This window comes from Trachymyrmex cornetzi, unplaced genomic scaffold, assembly GCF_001594075.2.
Source record: "Trachymyrmex cornetzi isolate Tcor2-1 unplaced genomic scaffold, Tcor1.1 scaffold422, whole genome shotgun sequence".
Lineage (NCBI taxonomy): Eukaryota > Metazoa > Arthropoda > Insecta > Hymenoptera > Formicidae > Trachymyrmex > Trachymyrmex cornetzi.
In genome coordinates this window covers 483624-489816 of record NW_017298983.1, presented here as the reverse complement: position 1 = coordinate 489816, position 6193 = coordinate 483624, and positions in this window count along the sequence as shown.

The following is a 6193-nucleotide window of genomic DNA, read 5'->3' as shown; positions in this document are numbered from 1 at the left end:
AGAGAGAGAGAGAGAGAGAGAGAGAGAGAGAGAGAGAGAGAGACACTTTCTAATTAATAGTATTAGCCATTTATAAGAGGTTACTAAATATAAGGCTCTTTATTATCCACTCTTAGTATACATAATATATTTGACAATAAACTATATAGATTTCTGCATTTTATCTGCTTCGAATAAATCTATAATATAATTTTAATGGGGTTTATTATGTTAATTTATTTATCAGTTATATATTTTTTTTCTTTAATCATATAAAATATTTTACAATCTTTTATTTTTTATAAATATCACATTTTATAATAATATTTTATAATAATATTCTCTTAAAATTACATGTACTCATGATATACTTTATAAGTAGTTTTCGGACTAAGTTCTTGTACGAAACATTAAATCGGAATAAAGACATTCTTGAAGATTAATGATAACAGCGACAGTAATGTACGGTTACGGTTCGAATGAATGGTTGCTCCTACGTGGCTGCAAGTCGATTGTAATTTTACAAAGGGCATTCTTATCCAGTACAGCCACATTCATGCTATCTATATACTTCCGATTTCCTTACGTTCCTCTTGCACGGTCATCCCGATCGCGTGCGATGTAATTCGCGGGAGTAACATTATTTCTGAAATCACGACGAAAATCTGAGGCTATGAAAAATATTCAAATGTTAGCTTGTAGGTAGCGTTTTGTCGTTCAAAAATACGGGAGAAGGTGCATTAAAGAAATACAGTAGAGAATTGTATGGAACCGCCGGTAGCAGGAAATATGCAAAAGGACGTTCAAAGAACGACAAAACAGCGTTTTATATGCCTGATTTACCAACTAGATGAAAATTGCAGTAACATTAAAACGCTGTAATGTTGTATCTGAAGCGTTAGTTTTACTTTGAATATATCTGTGATATGATTTGTTTAGCCATACAAAGCGGATCCGCGAATGTTTCTGCGGGCGTTTTAATGACAGTATTATTTATTAATTAATAATGTCATTAATGAATAATATCAAAATTATTAATTCAACGAAATCGATGGCTATAGACCTTGGTTTAAGTGACTCTCAAGTTTTTACACTATTTCGTCCCGCTTTAGAAAAAACTTTACATCTGATAACAATGGACATCCCCTTGTCGTTCATAGGGTTTCGATCACACCCTAAATTCAGGGTTGGCTTCCTCTTCACGCGTGACAGATAAACGCATTAGGACATCTCGATAACTGCAATGTCCAAATCCCTCACGTCAGGCGAGATCGGGTTTCACTTTTTTTTTACCTATTGCGACAATTTGATTGAAACGCTGACGCGATGTTTACGACGCTGTGTGATATGTTGGGGGCATTTTGATCCTATCGGCTTTGAAAAATGAAATAAAGCCCGGGTTCTGGATATCTCGCCGTATCGGACGGTTTCCACTAACCGATTTAGATATTACTTTCGTCCGAAATTTATGTGTTTCATACGTGTGTATCTGCCACTACGATTGTTATATATTGCGTATCTTGTCATCACACGTACGGCTAAACTGAAGTCTCAACAATAACTCGGAAAACACCAGATTCACTACCTAGACTGACATTAATTATTCATTAATGTTAGTGCGATATCTTACTTAAATATATGGAAACTGCATAGAGAACTATCTCAATAATCATTTTAGATTCAAAGATTTCGAAGGCTAAAAGAAAATAGATATAAAATCATTCATGCTTTACGATTTATCGCATTGTAGAATTGGCCACTTCAGATGATGGGTGTTCGTTTAGCTTTGACACTCGATGAAGTGCTTCCATGCTTGACGCATCGCGCCCCTGATGTGTGCCGCTGTCTTCGATCTTTATCTCGTCGCCTCTTTTCTTCCCGTCTAAGACGAGTTGGACTGAAACTAAAACTAACTGTAACCCCCGTAACTGTGTAACTACATTGCACAGCGCGCCACTTGTATAAATTAACTCGAATCTCAAGAAGTAAGTGCCTAGGGAGCAAAGCGCTAGTTGACTTGCTAATGCTATTTACTACCCCGCGTGCAGTGACGTAACAACATCGTACTCTTGGAAATTGTTCTTCCGAAGGTGAGACACTTGTTCGAAGCACTCGACGACAGACGTTCTAATTTCGACGTCCATCATCGTCGTCGTCATCTGGGATCTTTAGGGGTTCCGCACAATAAAGAGAACAGAGAATAAGAATTCCGACTTATCAGAAACTGTGTATTCGACAATACATGATTTTTGATAAGTTGAAATTCTTATTCTCTGTTCCCTGTTCCTTTTATTATGCGGAGCCCCTTACATTCTTATATATATCGGTGCGACATGATAAGGGTACTTTGCTTCATGGAAAAATTAAGGCATTATTAGTTGCACCAAAAAGTGAGGACTATCCTTTAATGAGTTTACTGGAATGAACAAGTTGTGCCCACAAATTCCACAGATAACGTCATCTCCGTCTTTTACCCTGCCTTTGTGAACCCTGTATCTTTTATCCACTACTGGATCTCAGCGTGATGTGTGCGTGACCGCCTTTTAATCGTTACGATCCGATTTCATTGCAACGCAGAGCAATTATTAAAATTTATGCTCGCGGCGATTACGTCCCTCACTGGCAACAATGTCGACAAGCAATAAAATTTCCTCCAACATCCCTTTGGCAAGTACACTTCGTATTTCGCCCCACCGCGCTCAGCTCCCGTCGAGCGTCACTTCAACTTCGCTTCGAAGAGAAGCGCTTCGAAAGTTCGTATCGCTTTCCACTCTCTCTTTATGCCTCGTCACGCGAAAGTTCGTTGAATTTTCGCGGGACTTTTCCACCTCCGTCTCATTCTTTTTCAAGCGTATTTCTCTCTCTTTTTTTTTTATGTGAATTTCCGTCGCTATGCGAAGGAGGCGGAACACAACCCCGATGCTCGACTGCCATGGCGTTACCATTCAACGGGAAAGGTCGACACTCGTCGCGCATTTCCTCGCATTTAAATGGCTCAGGATATAAATATGCAACGGAACTGGGAGATTTTATGCGGACTGCACCGGCGCTGCGGCTGTTTTCGATCCAATTTTCAAGATTGATTCGAAGCAATTTTGCCGCTAATCTTGCATAACACAGTCGACCTAGAAAATGACCGAAAAAGAAAGCCTAAGAACTCAAAAGGACATTCGATCTTGCAAGCTGACTGTCCATTTTACAAAGCGATTTTTAATCGTTGCTATGAATTTGACGCAAAAAAAAATCGATAAGTTTAATATTATTCTACCCTTGCAGGTATTAATTAAAGCTATATAAACTCTCTTAGCTATGTTCAGTAAAAACTCAGAAACACGGAAATGTAGTTCAAAGTAAACAAATATGTGATAATGTCAAGTTATACTTGTCGCAAGACAATATATCGCATTTCATTCGAGTTATAGTATTCGTTTATACGTAGCTTTTATACAAAGCAAGTTTTATTTAACTCAACGTCGTATGTGAAACTTAGCTCTGCAATATTGTGAAAGAACATTGTTCTCCTGCGGATATCGTGGTCACTTGACATTAGTCATTAACTGTCACACAAATCTGAATCCTTCACTGTTACAATTATTGGCGAATGTGACAACTCATGTTAATAACAGGTGAGTTTATAAAGAACACTATACCTTTTATCTTGATTTAGATTACTTTCTGCGCGGTTTGCCCTCGAACATATTCAACCCCGTGATGAGATGCATCGACTGCACCGTAATCAAGCAACAACCTACCTCTCACGCACAGCATTTCGGTGCGCGATCCATTATAACAGGGTATAAATTATTTAACTCAATGCATACAAATTACTTCAATGTAGCCTCTTTAATCACTTGTGGTTTGCTAAAACCGACGCTAGGCTCTCGTGCTAACTAACTTCGCGATCGAACTCCAAATATACAAGCAATTCGCAGAATTGCGAAATAGAACAGACGGCATGAATGAACACCTATACCATTTTAATTTCAGGGTCACTCGTGCATCTATTCGTATATCGTCAATAATACGTTTCCCTGAATTCGACATGCATATCAGGGAAGTAACAACTTCGATCGATAGTTTGACGCGACATTAATCGATACGAATAAAGTTGACGCGTTTTAAACGCGGCCGCGTGTTCCATTTTTCAATGGAAACAGAGGTAGATATAGAATAATAGTCGGAGAACCGATATAAGTCTTCGTGGTAGAACAATTACGTGGAACTCTATGCGCACGTCGTGACACAGTGAGCCGTTTATAACCGCGTCTTGTATGCATCGAACGAAGATCTGCGATCGATTTCAATTTCAAGGACATCATCAGTCCCGTCACGTAATTTGCCAAAAGGGAAGCAGGAACCTAACGCTCTATTCTGATCGATAAGAAAATATATCGATCGGGCACGAGCGATTAACGGAACTGTATGTTACGTGACTCGTTTACTGGAACGTATCTTGCTTAGATCAAAACTCATACAGGACACGTGATATTATAAAAAAATAAAGTTGCAGGCTTGCATACATATATATACATATAAACTTAATTTTTCTCAGTTATATATGTACATGGCCAATGTATACGTCAACTTTGCACACATTCGTTAAATATTGGCCTACATTCAATATAGATAATTACGTATGTCATGTATGTGTATAATATTTGCTGTTGGCAAATGTTGGGTATATATCGTTAGGAGGCGCCTTAACTGATATAAAAATTAAGTTTTAATCTTTCAAATGTTCAAAAGAATGATTTTGCTGTAGTATCTACATAAAAATTTAACTGAATACAGATCTAAAAATTTAACTGGATACAGATCTAAAAATTTCAATTGATGGATCATCAATATAATTATGTAAAAATCTTAAGCATGATGAGCAAAAAGTTTGGACATTCTAGCAATCAATTTGAATACTCCATAATTATTTTGATTTAGATACTGATTTAGATACTAAATTTTTATATAGCTACTTCAGCAAAATTGTTCTTTTCGTGCAGGGTCACTTGAATATTTGGAAAATTAAAACTTAATTTTTAACAAAATTATTTTCAGATCTGTATCTAGCTAAATTTTTAGATACTTTAGCAAAAGTCGTTCTTTTCGCATGTAAATAATTACATTGGATCAATTATTCGAAGTTATTCACAGAATAAAGAGAAAGGTTTTCTTAAGAATATTTCTTTAACAACTACACGCTTGCTTGCGCTCTTTATGAAGAACTTTACAAACTGTTGGTTTCAGATCCCGAGAAATCATCCGTAATACGTAAGGAAGAAGATATAGGGGGATGAAGAGAATTCAGAGACAGCGAAAGTTCTATACTTTGACGTTACCAACGAAATTTATCCTCGCCTCATTTACTATCTCGTCACGCCACAGCGTAGCACTTGACAAAATGTAAATCCGCATCGAGCAGGCGGCGACGGTTCGCTTAAGGGTATAGAGAACTCCGTGTGTACATGCTCTACATATACATGGCGGATTACGGCCGCGAAACGACGTTCGCCTCGTCCGTTGTTACCGCAGATTGCTACGATGCGAATGACAGTGCTTAACTTTTCGTTCGCACGGAAACTTCAATCTAAACTTTCTTTACCAACGTCGTACCGACGATGTGCTCTGGGTTTTTTCACCCTTAAACCCAGCGGCTCTCTCCACTCTTCCGCATCTTGGCTCGCATGACATTTTTGCCGCCTGGGATTTTCCGACGTTAGTTCCCCCACGGACGATTCTTCCCGCGTTGCTACCAGTTTACCGCAACTTCGGCTGCCATTTTCGCTCACTGGGGACGAGCGATGTAGCAGAAGAAAAAGAGATCTTAGACCTCTCAAGTACTAGTAGTACATCCAGGATGAGTTTTGGACAACGACGAAGCCAAGATAGATCGTAAAAAATGACCATTAACGCTCGTAAAAAACGAAATTTTGTGCGAGGAAAGCTATGTCCAATCGAGACGAAGATGCAATTCGTGCTACGAATATCGTCTTTAAGTAGAATTGCAATACTATTTAATAGCTTCATATATAGATGTAAAAAAATGCATGTATATCTAAATATGAATTACACATATGTTTTCGAATACGAATTACCAATGTGAATTACGATGACATGATAGAGAACACACGATATATATAATCATCAGGGAATGGAAAGTTACTTTTTAAAAGTAACAAGTTACAGTTACTCGTTACCGAGTAGGAAAAGTAACAAGTTA